This window comes from Leucopleurus acutus (assembly GCF_964270905.1).
Source record: "Leucopleurus acutus genome assembly, chromosome: 7".
NCBI lineage: Eukaryota > Metazoa > Chordata > Mammalia > Artiodactyla > Delphinidae > Leucopleurus > Leucopleurus acutus.
Window position 1 is genome coordinate 45,118,132 of NC_139150.1, and position 17,424 is coordinate 45,135,555.

Genomic DNA, 17,424 nt, shown 5'->3' on the forward strand with positions numbered 1-17,424 from the left:
TCCCATTTTTTTTTAATGGTAAACTCATTAAAAGGCAGGGTTCTTTTGCAGGGAGTCTTATAGCACTGGTGAGGAAGGCACCTGCCAAGTCCTAATACAGATTGCAGACACACATATTTGTATAAGCTTACATATAAAATACGCATATACTCCTACTCCACAGACAGGCTCGAGCTCAGCTAGTATCATCAATATACAAAAGGGCATCTGGTCCCGTCAAAATGACATGAAATTGAGTTATTCATAATGTTTAAAACTCATGTCAGTACATACTCATTTTAGCTCTTTGTGTGAAACAGAAGACAAGTGCTAAGGTGTAGTTATTGTATACTTTCTGTGTTGGAGGACATATTCACTTTCGGGATTTATTATATGTAAAATAAATTTCCTCTAACATCCTTTGAAAATCGTGTTACTGTATTTGGAAGGACAATCCAATGTTCACTGTAAAAAATTCAAAAAATGCAGTGAAGAACCCAAAATACATGCCACACACCATCTTACCACTTAGAGATCCCTATTATTAAAACTTTATCCAGACATCTCTCTTTGTAAGTGTACACTGATTGATTGCTTCATTCATTCATTTTGTATCTATAAGCAAATCTGTGTTGTTAAGACAGTATGTGAAGTGTGATCCCATTTATATGAAAGGAAAACACACACACACACATTTAAACAAAAACTCCCTGGAGTATCAGTTCCTTATGTCCACATGCTTGTTTGGCATTGACCGGTAGACTTGAAGTCTAGCAGACATCTTAGTTGATTTAATACCTGAGCACCTGATGTCCCCCCAAATCTACTTCTCCCACAATCTCTCCCATCTCAGTTAATGCAGTGCAAACTTTTGGTTGTTAAGGCCCCCAGTTTTGGAGCCATCCTTGATTGTTCTTGTTTCTTTCACCCCATATCCAATTTATTCACAAATCCTCTCAGCTCTACCTACAAAATATATTCAGAACAGGATCACATCTCACCATCTTTAGTACCATTGTTGCTCGCCTGGATCATTGCAGTAACCTTCATATTGGTCCTCCTGACTCCTGCATGCAATTTGGATGAAAATCTACGTTTTAGGATTGTCATATGCTTTTATGTTTTTCAAAACTATGGTGACAGTGAGGTATTTTGAAAAGAGCAGATATTTAAATCTAGATAGTCCTTGGTTTGCATTATAGTTGTGATGGTTACTAGCTGTGTGGCCTTAGAAAATTCATTCTTTCTTTCTGAGTCTCTTGGTTTCTTCATCTGTAAAGTGGGCTAATGATATCTACATCCTGGGTCTCTCATGCAGATGAAGAAAATTCACACTAAGTAACTAGCAACAGTCTGGTACACAGTATGTGCTCTGTAACTGTTCATTTTCGTGTTTCCTCTCATTCATTCAGCTGGGATAATGTCAAACTCCTTCCTGTGGCATATAAGGCCTCTACAGTTGTGACCCATCTTCTTTAAGCTAGACACCTCTACCTCCTCACTAAGTATCCCATGCTTCAGCTACAGTAAGTAGCCAGTCTTTCCCAAACCCACCCTCCTTACCTCCTCCAACAAACACATATTTAAGACACCCAGATGGCCTCCCTGGTGCCTGTCTACATCTTTCACATTGCTAGAAGATTGACGTCATGTATGCAAATCTGACAATATTATTAACGTCATTCTTCCACGGGAGGGTTTCCATGGCACATATAATAATGTCCAAACTTCCAAATGTGGCGTACACGTGCCCTCTACCTCTCCAGATATAGGTCATGGTATTCTTTGCCTTATATTTCATCTTGCCTTTTGCTGTGCTGCCACTTGTGCTTGGAGTCTTTTTACCCCACTTTCTCTTTGATGGCTAAACCTTATTTAGCCTCTTAAAAATGCTAATATTCCTTTATTGATGTATAATTTATGTATAGTCAAATGCACAAATATTAATCATACAGACTGATAAATTTTGACAAATACATATACACATACAAACATCATCTAGATCATGATAGAGAACATTTCTGTCATCCCAGAAAGTTTTCTCATGCTTCTTTCCAGTCATTCTCCAGCCATTACCAAGATACTGGTTTCTATAACTGTAGATTATCTTTTGCCTGTTCTTGAATTTTTTATAAATGGAATCACCCTTTTGTGTCTGACTTGTTTTGCTTAATATGTGTTTGAGATTTATCCATGTGATTGTGTGTATAAGGATTTCATTCTTTTTATTACTAGACATGAATGATGTATGTAGTGGTATCTCATAGTTTTAATTTGTATTTCCCTGGTGCCTACTAATGTTAGATATCTTAGGAAAAAAAGGAAAAAGAAGAAATAGGATAAATTATATTAGAAACTGTCAGAGAGATTCACACATGGTAAAGATAAGCATCGTTTTGTGAAACTTTTTTCAGTTATTTGTATGAGCATGCGCGCGAGAGTGTGTGTGTATTGGTAGCAGTATCACCTGTGAGGAGAGTTTGAAAAGGGTTTGAAAGCAATTGATTTAAACTTCAATTAATGGAGGCACTCACTGAGCACAGTGAAGGATGGAAAACGAATTGAGGTAGTGGGTGAGCAAACAAAATAAATATCATGACTTTCTTTGGGAAACTTTACCGGCTTCCCCAAATAAGACTGAATTAGATGCCTCATCTCTAATTTTATTTTGCTAACGTTTTGTCGTTACTGAATATTTTGACTCATAAGGATTGCACTTCTTTTTATTTGTGTTTTCCCTAAATATCTACTTCCATTCTTCTTCTATTTTTAAGCCCATCTTTGGTGGTGGGGGAGGTGTTTTAAAAAACTCAGTTTGTGGTGACTCTTGATGGGGGAATTTAAACTCGTTATATTTATTGCCACAAAAAATTGTTATGTTGAATGATTTCTATAATCTTATATTTTCTTTCTATGTCATTCGATATAGCTGTCTTTTGTTCCTATTTATCTTGAGCCAGAATTTGTTAGCTAGATATTCTTGTATTTCATCTTACATCTTTTTGTTTTTTAACATCTTTATTGGAGTATAATTGCTTTACAATGTTGTGTTAGTTGCTGCTGTATAACAAAGTGAACCAGCTCTACATATACATATATCCCCATATCCCCTCCCTCTTGCGTCTCCCTCCCATCCTCCTTATCCCACCCCTCTAGGTGGTCACAAAGCACCGAGCTGATCTCCCTGTGCTATGTGGCTGCTTCCCACTAGCTAGCTATTTTACATTTGATGGTGTATATAGGTCAGTGCAGGGGACGTGGGTTCGTGCCCCAGTCTGGGAGGATCCCACATGCCACGGAGTGGCTGGGCCCATGAGCCATGGCCACTGAGCCTGTGCGTCCGGAGCCTGTGCTCCGCAATGGGAGAGGCCACAACAGTGAAAGGCCTGCGTACCACAAAAAAAAAAAAAAAAAAAAATGTGACCATATGTATGTGGATTTTCCTCTGGGTTTTCTGTCCTGTTCCATTGATATATATTTCTGTTTTTGTGCCACTATCATACTGTCTTGATTACTGTAACTTTGTAGTATAGTCTGAAGTCCAGGAGCCTGATTCCTCCAGCTCCATTTTTCTTTCTCAAGATTGCTTTGGCTATTTGGGGTCTTTTGTGTTTCCATACAGATTGTGAAAATTTTTGTTCTAGTTCTGTGAAAAATGCCATTGATAGTTGGATCAGGATTGCATTGAATCTGTAGATTGCTTTGGGTAGTATAGTCATTTTCACAATGTTGATTCTTCCAATCCAAGAACATGGTATATCTCTCGATCTGTTTGTATAATCTTTAATTTCTTGCATCAGTGTCTTATAGTTTTCTGCATACAAGTCTTTTGTCTCCTTAGGTAGCAGATGACATGATAGTATATGTAGAGAATCCTAAATACTCTACCAGAAAACTACTAGAGCTAATCAATGAATTTGGTAAAGTAGCAGGATACAAAATTAATGAATAGAAATCTCTAATGCTGCATTCCTATACACTAATGATGAAAAATCTGAAAGAGAAATTAAGGAAACACTCCCATTTACTATTGCAACAAAAAGAATAAAATACCTAGGAATAAACATCTTACATCTTTTATCTAGCATTTTCACTTGTCTGGAAGACTCTTTATCTCTCCTTCAATTCTGTAGGACAACTTTGCTGGCTAGAATTTTTTGGTAGGCAGTTTTTCCTTTCAGCACTTTGAATATATCATGCCACTCCCCTTCTGGCTTGCAAAATTTCTGCTGAAAAATATTCTGATAGTCTTATGAGGGGTTCCCTTGTATATAACAAGTTGTTTTTCTTTTGCTGCTTTTGAGATTTCTTGTCTTTAATTTTTAACAATGTAATTATAATGTGTCTCAGAGTGGGTCTCTTTGGATTCATATTATTTGGAACTCTGAGATTCCTGGATCTAGATATCTGTTTATTTTTCTGAATAAGTTTTCTACTTCTTTCTCTCTTTTCTTTCTGGGTTCCTATAATGTGTATATTGATCAAATTTATGGTCCCATAAATCCTTTAAGCTATCTTCACTCTTTTTTTTTTTTTTCCTCTTCTGAGTGGATGAATTTCAATGTCCTGTCTTTGAGTTTCCTGATCCTTTCTTCAGCTTGAACTGTTGTTGAACCCCTCTATTGAATTTTTCAGTTTGATTATTGTATTCTTCAACTCTGTGATTTCTGTTTGGTACTGGGTTTTTTTTTTGGCCTTGCTACGCGGCTTGTGGGAATCCTACTTCCCCGACCAGGGATCCAATCCAGGCCCTCAGCAGTTGAAAGTGCGAAGTCTTAACCACTAGATCACCAGGGAATTCCTTCTGTTTGGTACTTTAAAAATATTTTCTCTTCAATGAAATTCTCACCTTGTTCATGTATTGTTCTTCTGACCTCAGTGAGCATCTTAATGACCATTATTTTGAACTCTGTATCAGGTTAACCACTTATCTCTATTTCATTAAGGTCTGTTTCTGGAATTTTATCTTGTTATTTATATTCCTCTGTTTCTTCATTTTCTTCTGTATTTGTTTCTATGTATTACGTAAAGCAGCCACCTCTCCCAGTCTTTTTGTTTTTATTTATTTATTTATTTATTTTTATATAGCAGGTTCTTATTAGTTATTTATTTTATACATATTGGTGTATACATGTCAATCCCAATCTCCCAATTCATCCCACCACCACCCACCCCCTGCTTCTCCCCTTGGTGTCCATACGTTTGTTCTCTACATCTCTGTCTCTATTTCTGCCCTGCAAACTGGTTCATCTGTACATTTTTCTAGGTTCCACATATATGCGTTAATATACGATACTTGTTTTTCTCTTTCTGACTTACTTCACTCTGTATGACAGTCTCTAGGTCCATCCACATCTCTACAAATGACCCAATTTCGTTCCTTTTTATGGCTGAATAACATTCCATTGTACATATGTACCACATCTTCTTTATCCATTCGTCTGTTGATGGGCATTTAGGTTGCTTCCATGACCTGGCTATTGTAAATAGTGTTGCAGTGAACATTGGGGTGCCTGTGTCTTTTTGAATTATGATTTTCTCTGATTATATGCCCTCTCCCAGTCTTGAAAGAATGATCTCATGTAGGAGATGAAGCTTGTCAATCAGCCTGGCCTGAGCGCTTAGCTGTCTCTCAAAGCTTTGTGAGTGTCCAAGCCACCTTCTTTGTTCTTGGTTCCTCCCAGTAGTTGAGGGTGTGCCAAGACCTGTCAGTGTCCTAAGGGGGAGGTTGGCAGTCAGCACCTACATGCAGGTTGATTGGCAGCTGGGCCCTCAGGTAGCATCTGGGAAGTATGAAGTTGAGCACATTCCAGAGAGAAACCGGGAGATGTTCAGTTTTGCCTGTGCCCTCTGTACTTGGCTTGGGTGTGTGTGGGGAGTGATTCTGTATCTGTTAAGAACTACTTCTTTGTTTTCTACCATCCTGTGGGATTCTTAAATGCAAGCCCTGTTGGCTATCAGAGGCAGAAGATCCAGGGGCCCATCTCTTGGATGGCAGCTGCAAAAACTGGAGCACAGGTGTGAGTTCAAGCTCCTTCCAGGAAGATACTGGTGATTTGTGGTGGGCTAGAGGAGAAGGTGGAGGAGGCATCTTCTGGATTCCCTGGTCTCCAGGGAGGATGATGGTCAGCCCCAGTTTTTTTTTTTTTTTTTTTTTTTGCGGTATGCAGGCCTCTCACCGTTGTGGCCTCTCCCGTTGCGGAGCACAGGCTCCAGACGCGCAGGCCCAGCGGCCATGGCCCACGGGCCCAGCCACTCCGTGGCACGCGGGATCCTCCCAGACCGGGGCACAAACCTGTGTCCCCTGCATCAGCAGGCGGACTCTCAACCACTGCACCACCAGGGAAGCCCTCAGCCCCAGTTTTGATGTGGGTATTTTCTCATTTGCCCGATGTGTAGGTGTTTCTCAGCTAGTTTATGGATTTATCTTAGAGGGAATTGCTCCACATGTACCTGTACATTTGGTATGACCATGGGAGGAAGGGAGTTCAGTAGCCTCCTGTATCACCATCTTTGACCAGAACTCCAAGTGATTTGTTTTTATGAGTCTTTTCTACTTGACTAGAGGCCAGGGAAGGGGACAGGCAGGACAGGCTGGTGTTCCAGGTGTCTTGGGCCAAGGGGCTACTTCTGCTGCCCTGAGGCTCCTGCCTTGCCAGCTATCTAACATTTTTAGATGCCTTCCGTGGAAGTTTGATTTGACTCAAAGCTAAACATTCTTTTAAATATTTTATCAGTGGTTACATTAAAGCTCTTTTTAAAGAACATTCTTAAGCCTATATATCTAATCATCATTTCAAAATCAAAACAATTAATTTTGATTCTGCTTTATAGGCAATGAGTTTAGTATTTTTGCTTTAAAGATGTATTCTCTGCATTTTAATCATCATTTATTATTTCTCGGGTTCTGCATTGTATTATTTGAAACAAAAACTCTGTTTTTTTAGTGTTAGTTTTGTAATAATAAGTGAAGTAATTATTTAAATTTATCAATTAACTTTTGTAATTATGTTTAAAGGTGTATTAAAAGCAGTATAGTTTTTTTAAGGAACCTCCATACTGTTCTCCATAGTGGCTGTATCAATTTACATTCCCACCAACAGTACAAGAGTGTTCCCTTTTCTCCACACCCTCTCCAGCATTTATTGTTTCTAGATTTTTTGATGATGGCCATTCTGACCGGTGTGAGATGATATCTCATTGTAGTTTTGATTTTCATTTCTCTAATGATTAATGATGTTGAGCATTCTTTCATGTGTTTGTTGGCAATCTGTATATCTTCTTTGGAGAAATGTCTATTTAGGTCTTCTGCCCATTTTTGGACTGCAGTCCCACTACTGGGCATATACCCTGAGAAAACCATAATTCAAAAAGAGTCATGTACCAAAATTTCCATTGCAGCTCTATTTACAATAGCCAGGACGTGGAAGCAACCTAAGTGTCCATCAACAGATGAATGGATAAAGAAGATGTGGCACATATATACAATGGAATATTACTCAGCCATAAAAAGAAATGAAATCGAGTTATTTGTAGTGAGGTAGATGGACCTAGAGTCTGTCATACAGAGTGAAGTAAGTCAGAAAGAGACAAACAAATACCATATGCTAACACATATATATGGAATCTAAGAAAAAAAAACAACAACAAAAAATGTCATGAAGAACCTAGGGGCTAGATGGGAATAACGACGCAGACCTACTAGAGCACAGACTTGAGGATATGGGGAGGGGGAAGGGTAAGCTGGGACAAAGTGAGAGAGTGGCATGGACATATATACACTACCAAACGTAAAATAGATAGCTAGTGGGAAGCAGCCGCATAGCACAGGGAGATCAGCTAGGTGGTTTGTGACCACCTAGAGGAGTGGGATAGGGACGGTGGGAGGGAGGGAGACACAAGAGGGAAGAGATATGGGAACATATGTATATGTATAACTGATTCACTTTGTTATAAAGCAGAAACTAACACACCATTGTAAAGCAATTATACTCCAATAAAGGTGTTAAAAAAAAAAAAACCAGTATAGTATAAAGGCTAAGAGTGTGAAATTTGGAGGCAGAATGCCTGGGTTCAAATTCTGGTGCCACCTCTTGTTGGCTGTACAGTTTTGAGCAGGAAAGTGAACTTCTCTACGTCTCATCTTCCTCACTGGAAATGGGGAATAATAGTAGTAGTAACTTCACTGATTTTCACAAAAAGATTTAAATGAACTACTATAAGCACCCAGGAGAGTGCCTAGCATATAGTAAGCACGATTAACTCTTACTATTTTCTTTTGTTGGGTTTGGCTCATCTTTCAGTGTTTTGGTAAACGTCTTAGAAAAGTCTCTTCTTCTTTATCCAGGAAAGGTATATAGATACTATTCTCTTGTAATTTTGCATATTTGAATATGATTTTTTTTGCATCTTCACATAGGAACAAGAAATTGGTGGAGTGTAGGATTCTTGGATAATAAATTTTAGATTTTTTCCCTGAACGCTGGTAAATAGCATTTTATTGTCTTCTAGCACTGATGGTTGCAAAAGTCAATGTAATTTCTGTGTCTCGAAGGTGCATTGTTTTATCTTCTTGGATTAATTAATCAATTCAGTAAATATTTCTTGTGCTGATTCTAGGTATAAGATACAGTTCTTTGCTTTATTGGATTATTGTCTTCTCCCCACCCCTACCCCAATTAGGTTGTCAGCTTCATAAGGTTTGGTTCACATGTGTCCCAGTGGTCATTTTGGTCAAACACGAAGCTGAGCAGATGCTTCCTTTGTTGTCTTGGCAAGAGTCTCTCCAGACTGGGAAATCTGAGGGGCACATTTAATTCCAGCTGAAGGCAGGATTATGAGTTGATGATTTACTGTGAGACCCAAGCTTTACTATAGGCACCATTCAGAATGAGAAGCTTGGGGATTTGCATTCATCAGACATAAGAACCAGGAGCCAGGAGGTGAATTATAGACCAAAGCTGTTTCACCAGCTGGTGAGACCTTGCAGTTCAGTTCCATTGCAGGTAGAGCTGTGCTCATTAACAAAGGGCAGTCAGGCAAGCTAGTATAGAGCTTGCCACGGCCTTTGCCTACAAGGGCACTACCTCCCCACAAGGCAGGGGGAGGCTTGGAGGAAGTACCCTCTGGTTCCTCCTAGGTTGAGTTCCATGGATCATTTCCCAATTGGGGACGTGGAGAGCCTCAGAAAGTCTCTTGCTTCATGCTCGTCACATGTGTTCAGGTGTCAGAGTTCCTGGGAGTCATGTTGCTCCTTACAGAAAAAGAATACATTATTATCAGATATTAAGATGAGTCATAAAATAATTTAATAAGCAAATTTTCTTTTAAATATTATTTCATCAGTTATTAAGTTCCAGTATAAACTTAATATTGGGTAGGGCTTTCTTGTTTTATGAGATCTAGATGAAGCACACAACTCCATGCTCCATCTAACATCTAGCTAAAGAAATCTAAGCATCATCTGAATATTTCTGTGAGTTTCTGGGTATTTGAATCCTCAAGGTCACATAAACCATTTTGAGGTTGACTTTACTGAAAATGAGGAGTCTGTGGGTGGGGGGGTCATGGTGGAGGTGGTGGTGCCGTATTGTTCACCAAGCAGAAAACAATCTAAAGCCATACATTTACCATCCCTGTTCCTAAAATCCTGCCACTGAGACTTCCTCATGGATCCTTTGGCCCATCTGTACCTAAGTTTCATGATCTCATTGGCTCCTTTCTTGGTGTCTTCCCCCCGTTTCCCCATATACTTCCTTCCTCTTGGAGAGCCTTCGGAACTTTGAATTCTTCTCCAAAACTTGTAAATCCAAAACTCTTACGTGTCAATAGAATGGAGAGTTTTCTACTTAACAGAAATTGTCTTCCAGAGCAGGTAGTTGCGATTATAATAAATAACATATTTTTTCCTAGTACATCAATGTAGATGAGTGGCAACCAGTCCCAATGTTTAAAAAAGACTTATAAGGAAAACCCAGCTTGTGGATGACCAGTTCCATGAGGGCATAGTCATAGCAACACCGAGTTAAAGATATGCTTTTCAGAAAGCTTTTCAGGCAGGATTCCAGAGCCTTCGTAACTAGCCTACTTTTACCCTTTCTCCATTGATCTTTCATCATTGTTCACCATGTACTCAGTCATCGAAGGAGCCAGGCTGGTAACATATGAGTAAAGAGCAAAACTGGAGAAAACATGTCCTAGAAGGAACAATTTTTCCATATGAGAATGTGGGAATATTATTGCCAGATCTTCTATTTTTTTAAATAAAAGAATCTGGAGAGTCCAGTTTTATATGGAATTTCCTAATTAAGTATAAGCCAAACAAAACATGTCTGAGGGTAATATTTGGAATGCAGCTGCCAGTTGCTTCATATTCTAGCCTTCTCTCTCTCTCTCTCCCTCTCTCTCTCTTTGTATATGCTTCTTCCACTACTAGAAATACTCTTTATTAGGAAGAACATCTTGTCATCCTTCAGGGCTCATTTCAAATGGCACTGTTTCTCTAAGTTTCCCCATTTTGCTCCCACAACTGTTTCCAAGTAGATTTAATTGCACCCCCTTTACAGGTACCAGAATCCTCTCTCTAAACACCTCTTGTGATGTGTGTCACTGCCTTTGTTTGCTGGTCTGCCACCCTTGCTACACTATGAAAAACCTCAGGGACAGGGACCATGTTAGCCATCTTTTTATCCTTTGGATCTGGTATAATACTTAGCACATAAGTATTAATGTTTGTTGAATGGATGAGGGAAAGAGACATGATTTGGGGATGTGGGGCCTGAGCTCAGCTCTCCTTTCTGCTTTCCCTCTCAGATTTTTCTTTTACACTTGATCACAATCCCTTGCCTTTAGAAATTGTTATCCCTGACCTTTGGGGACAAACAGAAAAGTAGCTAATACAATCTTTGTGAAAAACTATTGAAAAAAACTAGTGTGAAAAAATTTACTGGTTGTTTTAAGCAAACATCTGGGCTCTTTCTTTGAAGAGTCTATTTTTAAAAAGTGTTTTCCTGCACAGTCAATTGAGGGCAATTGGGCGGGCAGGTGAAGGTGTGAGTGAGGTGAAAGCTGGAAGTTGGATGGAACTGTCTAGATAGCATCTGGGACTCCTCTCTGGAATGGGAATTAGAAAGAGCAATCTGACTGCTACCTTGAACCTGTCCAGATAAGAGCTTTAAATTTTGCTAAGGAATATTTCCCACAGAATGGTGCCAGTTAGCTACCTGAGAGTTGAGTCTCCACAAGTTCACATAAAATTACTTCTAAGAATTTAATTCCTAATTTCAGGGAGGAACAGTGCTTTGGAAAGGAGAATTTAGAGAGACCTCCCCTTTTTTATTATCCTGAAACAATTAGTTTTAACTTAAAAAATCAATAAAGATGAAGATTTTCTTTCAGTTGGATGATGTAGAATTAAGATGTGTGCCAAAAGGTTATTTGGGGGGAGGGAATTATTTTAATAGCTAATCTTTTTTATGAATTTTTCTTCCAAAAACTAGAAACACCTAGGGCTCAATGGCTTTAAGCACCAGACACCCCTCCCCTCCAAAAAAAAAAAAAATCAAGTTTCTACACATGTCATGTTTTTATCTAATCATCTGTCTGGTTGTGCACAGGGAATTTCACTGCATAATGAACAAGAATTCCCTGACCAATGGTGTGGATGTGGGATTTGAAGTTTCTGCAGACTGAAGGTCATCAGAGTTACTACTTATTTGGGGAAAGTCGTTCCCGACTTTGCTTTCCCCACTAACCTACCCCTAACACTTAATCAGCTCCATCCCACCTTAAAATGTTTTCTCTTTCCAAAGGGGAAAGGGCACATGGCATTTTACCTGAACATGTTAGAGAACTGCAGGGCTTTAGGCTTGTTTGTAGAGTGTGGCAAGGATGGGAAGTACGCAGAAAGAAGTTGTTAACAAATTCTCAGTGATACTACATGGTAGCTTGGTATGGATCATAGCTCCAGTAAAACTTCCCTGCCATTCGGCAAATCCCTTCTGCTGCTACTTGGAGCTATAAAGTGATTATTAATTCTATTCTCCATCCTCCTGGTTAAATATTTTTAGCTGGCTATGAGAACGTGTTATAAATTCTCTTATTTCATGTTTAATACATAAGTGGGTCATTGGACCCTGGGAAAAGTGCATGGAAGGATGAAGGTATGTTTGGGATTGCAGCCACATTTGACATCCCAGAATTCCCACTTAATCCATTTACCTCTCAGATGCCTCTTACAGCTTTCTTCAAATGACTTTCTCTCTTCTCTGTGCCCTGTTATTTTCTGATGCTACTTTGACCCCTTTTCTTTGCATTAGGAACAAAGTGTGTGACTTGTCTTCATAAATACAGATGTTCGAGGAATACCTTCATTTTCTTGAAATCAATTTAGTGTCATCATCTCATTGAATAGGTGGGAAATTACAAAATATCACTGGAATGCACACTATATAAGAGGAGGAGGTGTGTCTATTTGTGCATTCTTTTTTCTCTAATTGGGAACTGTCAGTAACAAACCTGCTTCACCATACCTGCATCATCGTCATCATAGTGGTAGTAGTAGTAGTTGTAATAGTAATAGGAATAATAATTAAAACCCCTACATTTTAAAACATAAGTGTCTGTAAAAGCCATGTTCTAAATGCAGATATGACTGACATCACTGATATATGCAGGATGTCCGATTGATTCTCTTGTCACTGATTTGTGTTATTGGTTGTTCCGATGAGGTTCTTCAAGTGAACAACACTTGTCTTTATGAGCGGATTACATTGTGGGGAATGTTTGGGTAACAGATAATTTTCGATGTGCAAAAAAGAAGCCTGGGAGTGAGGAGTGAACGATATATCTGTTTTATCTAAGGTGTTGATGTGCCAAAATAGGTCTAGACATACACTTGCTCTGCTTAGTCTTAATGAGCAGAGCTAGCTATAATTGGGGATAAAAGATAAGGAAGATTTTTGTCTCACCATTAAGAAATTAATAAAATAATTAACATTGTAAAACAGAAAACAAAAAACACCAGAATGGGCTATGATGGGTGATAATGAGTTCAAGAGTAGAATTAAATAGAGAATAAGTGACCACCTGTATGTACACTGTGTAATTTTTTTTGTAGCTAGTGTAACAGTTGTCATAAAGTTTATCTTTTCTAGTTATTTGTATTAGTTTTCACCCTTTTGTATACCCATCTTTCTTGGACCTAGAGCATAGATTCCGTAAGGGCAGAGTCTATATCTGTCCAACTTCACAACTGTATTCCCAGTACATAGTGTCTAGCATATATTAGTGGAAATAAGTATTTGTTGATAAATGTTTGTTGCAGTATCTGATAGGAAATCAGATTAGAGATTTTCTTGGACTCCTTTCACATTTGTGTCAGGACTGCTAAGTGTTCCCCAACCTGGTTTCCCTTTCCCATGGGCATGCAAGTGGACTACATTTCCCATAACCTTTACTGTTATGTGGTTCTGTGGGATTAATTCCGACTCACGGAATGTGGGTAGGCCTGGCCCATCCAAACCTACTGTGTAATCCTGCAAGCTCTCTCTTGTTTCCCTCATCTCTGGCCACATGCAAAGTATCCAGTGACTAAGATGACATCTGGCCCACTGTTATGACTGCGGCAACAGGAACACATGGTCACAGATATAATGGGTTCCATCTCTTAGAAAGTAGTACCTTCTCTAAAATTTCTTACTTGTGCAGTGATATAGCTTAAGAATTAATCAGTTCTCCAGATCTCTTCTTTCTGACTGAGACTTTGTCATCTGATGTAACCAGACTGGGAGATTTGAGAGGGACATGGCAAGTCCAGGCTTTTTAGCCACTCAGGCTCCTTCTCTTATTGCTTTTGGTTAAATCTTTGGAGAAAGGAAGGGAAAGAGCATTTTTCCAATGCCCTTTGCCAGTGGGCTACCATTTCCCCTCTCATTTCTTACGGTAAAAAGCATGTCTATATCTGGTACCTCTGCTGGAGGATGATTTGCTCAAGGGCAAAACCAGTAAGATGACAGGGAATAGATAGTAGGGAGGCTAAAATTACAAAAGGAGAATGGACCCCAATACATAGTTGCCACCTTTGTTGAATGCTTGCACTATGCCATGCCCTACTCCACGAACTTGGGAGATTTAAGATCTGTGAGGCATCGCCATCAAGAATTCTGTAGTCTCTTAGAATAATCTTTATTCAACCACTTAAGCTCAGCAAGTTCAAGTTTGGAAAACAGAGAAAACTTTTATAGTATGGTGGCTTGGTAATCTGAGGCACCTTCCTACCAAGATGGCATTAGAGGGTTTGCTTCCCTTCTGCCTCATCTTTATTTTGGTCAAGGAGCTGCTGCCACTGGAGTATGAGGCCAAACCCTGGCTACTCCTTTGATACCTGAAATGCCTCATGCACACGAGCCTAGTGTGATTATGGGAACATGTTACCAGTTCTTACTCTTAAATAAAGAAGAGGATCTATGAATGAAACAAAGCTTTGTGCACAAAAAGGGCTTAATTCGTAATTTTGGTAGCACTATCAAAGGTGAATAATTGTCATCTTATATGGTTCAACCTAAATGTAAAAAATGGTAAATTTCACCTTGAGTTTCAGTGCTGCTTAAATCTAGGTTTCTGATAAAAGTTTAGATGATTTTATAGTAAAGAGTTCTATGACCTATTGGTGACAATTGACATGAGCCTGGGATAGGTTGTGTTGATGTACTTGATGTCTCTGGTCACTTGAAGACCATCTTAGAAACCAAGGGACACAAATGGTGCTCTAACAGAAACATCAGTGCAGTTCTGTTTCAGGTCCACAGGGGATCTGGACGTTTTGAGCTGAGAAGTTGCTTGAAACATACGTACTGCAAGGGTTTCTACTGGTTCCAAAGACTAAAGTTGGGAGAGACTCTACAGAAAGCTTTCTGATGCTCATCCTGTCATATGGGCCAGTGGTTTTAGTTTTAAAATCATTAAATCTTGCTTTAAACGACTTTTCTTAGAACATCTCAGCTCTAAGGGACCCCAACCTGCAACAACTACCAAGCACCTGAAAAATTACCATCACCTCTTAGAACTGCTTTTTTAAAAAACATCACTGTGAGTCTGTGATTATCTTCCATTGCTTCTGACTACAGCTCAGATAAGACTCAGAGCATTCGTATGTTGGTGAGCATTGATTCTGGTGTTGGGGCAGCTTGGTGATGATTTGTTTAAAAAAAAATCAGATCTAGAGACTTAATCATGAATTATTATCTGAAAACTTTCATGTATTTCAAACCTGCTGTAACTTACTTCAGCAGCAGAGGAGTTGCTTATGATTCTGCTAGCAGGGGCTTTGTTTTGTGAAAGTTCTAGGAAAGGAGGGCTATTAGCTTTATTTTACTTATTATCTTTGAGAGTGTTGCTCTCATTTTAATTGCAACTTGGTAAGCTCTTTGGCTAGAATGAAGCCTGGGTCTTTTCTCAATGAGCATTTCTAACTCAGGCGAAGTCCGTGAGGACACAAGAATTTCCAGAAAAAAATTACCCAGTATTTACTAGAAAAAGGGCAACTCTGTAAGTTGGAACCCATGGAATAATGTTTTCAAAGCCAAATCTATCTTCTTCACAGCCTCCTTGTTTCCTGTGTAAGAAAAAGAAAACGAGGCAAGACTTTTTCTTTTCCTTCTTTTAATTTTGTTCAGCATTAAAGGAGGGAACTTCATAAACATTGATTGTCATTTACAGAAAACATTCAGAAATCATGTGTGCATTATCAGGGAATGCTAACAGTATTCAACTAATAATTTACAGGACATAAAATAAGGACAAAAACCTATTACATTCTAAAGTAATATAAAACTCTGTTTTTAATTGTTAGGGAGTGCTGTTTTATTCTAGCATATTTATAATAAAAAAACTCAATGCTTACTTCCTAAATGACTCAGGCTGCAGTTTTACTCACGTACACAGAAATTAGGCCTTACATGTTAAACAAGGAGAGAGAGATCAGAAAATTGTAGATTTTAAAACTATATATGTCACTGGGTTTATTTGTAGTTTGCCTTTTGCCTCTATAGGCCAATAATAATACATGTAATAATGTAATTAAGCTCCAGAAAAATCAAAGACTACAGGAGGCATTATTCCTTTAAAAAAGAATAATTATTATGCTTTTTAGAGTGCATACTTTTATTTTACATACGTCTGGCAAGGCACCTGGTGCGCGTTGCCAGCAGTGACGTGCATGCTAGTAAGAGACACAAGCTGCACATTCAAGGTGCAGTAGTGGTCGGTAGGTACAGCTAAGCCCCTAACAGCACATGGTTTCAACGCTGGAGGATGCAGCGCTGCTCTCCACTTTACACGCGTAAGCTGGAGCTAAGGTAAAAACATTAAATCTCTGAATGTTGGAAGTATATGAAAATCATTTCTCTCAACCCTAAAAGCAAGGAATTATTGTCAGGGATTTCAAAAATACTGGAAAGTCTCATTTAAATCTAAATATCTTTTTTTTAAATTATAAATCGGTCATCATAAAATACTAGCCTTTTAAACTCGTATTTGGGATGCAGGAAAAGCATCAGGTTCATCAGACTTGCTCCTGCCTGTGTTGTTACAGCTCATGACACCTTCAATTTTCCTCCCTCTCAGTCTCTCCCCAACCCTCCCCCAGGTTCTTGACAACATTTATTTGGTAAAGGTCAGTTATGGCTTCAGCGAATGAGTGGTCTGACCTTGGGGTTATTAATACGAAATAAATGTGTACAAAAATATTTTGTTCATCAGAAAGCAGAGTTTGTTTTCCTTAAGCTATTCCATGCAGAAAGGATATGGACTAAGCCATTTGCTACGAGGAAAGAGGACTTAGGCAACATTTTTTTTTAAACTTTCCTTTTTCATGTTGTCTAGTTCAGATAGAGTTTGCAGGTCTTAGGCCAATCTTCAATACAGATTCTTTGGAGCAGATTTAATTGACAGCCCTGTCCCTTTCTCAGCTGTCTTATAAAAAGAAGTGTACACTTAACACCAATGACCAGTCAAGATGCTTAAACTGTTACAACCAGTTTCTGAGAAGTACGTAACACGCAGAAAGGAAGCAAGTACATATTCGCTCTTTGTTGGTTTTTCCCCCTCTAAAAAAATCGTTACAAAGTCTTATGCTTAAACAGAGACATAGAAAAATCAGTGTATTCACTGTCTCTGGTTATTTACAGAAAAAATTACAGAGACAGCATACATTGTATTAGACCTTCCACAAGCATATATTAAAAGTAATTACATTTGAAAAAATATTTTTATTTTTCCTCTACATTTCTACAATACATACTCAGTTTTCTATAGGTGTAGTTTTCATTCCTGTGTGTGTGTGTTAATCAGATGAAGCAGACAGTACTGTGCTTGGAGATGGGATCTGGAGCTTCTCAGACATACCTAGTGTGTGTCTGCATCTGGTCGTGACCCAGGCGGGCAAAT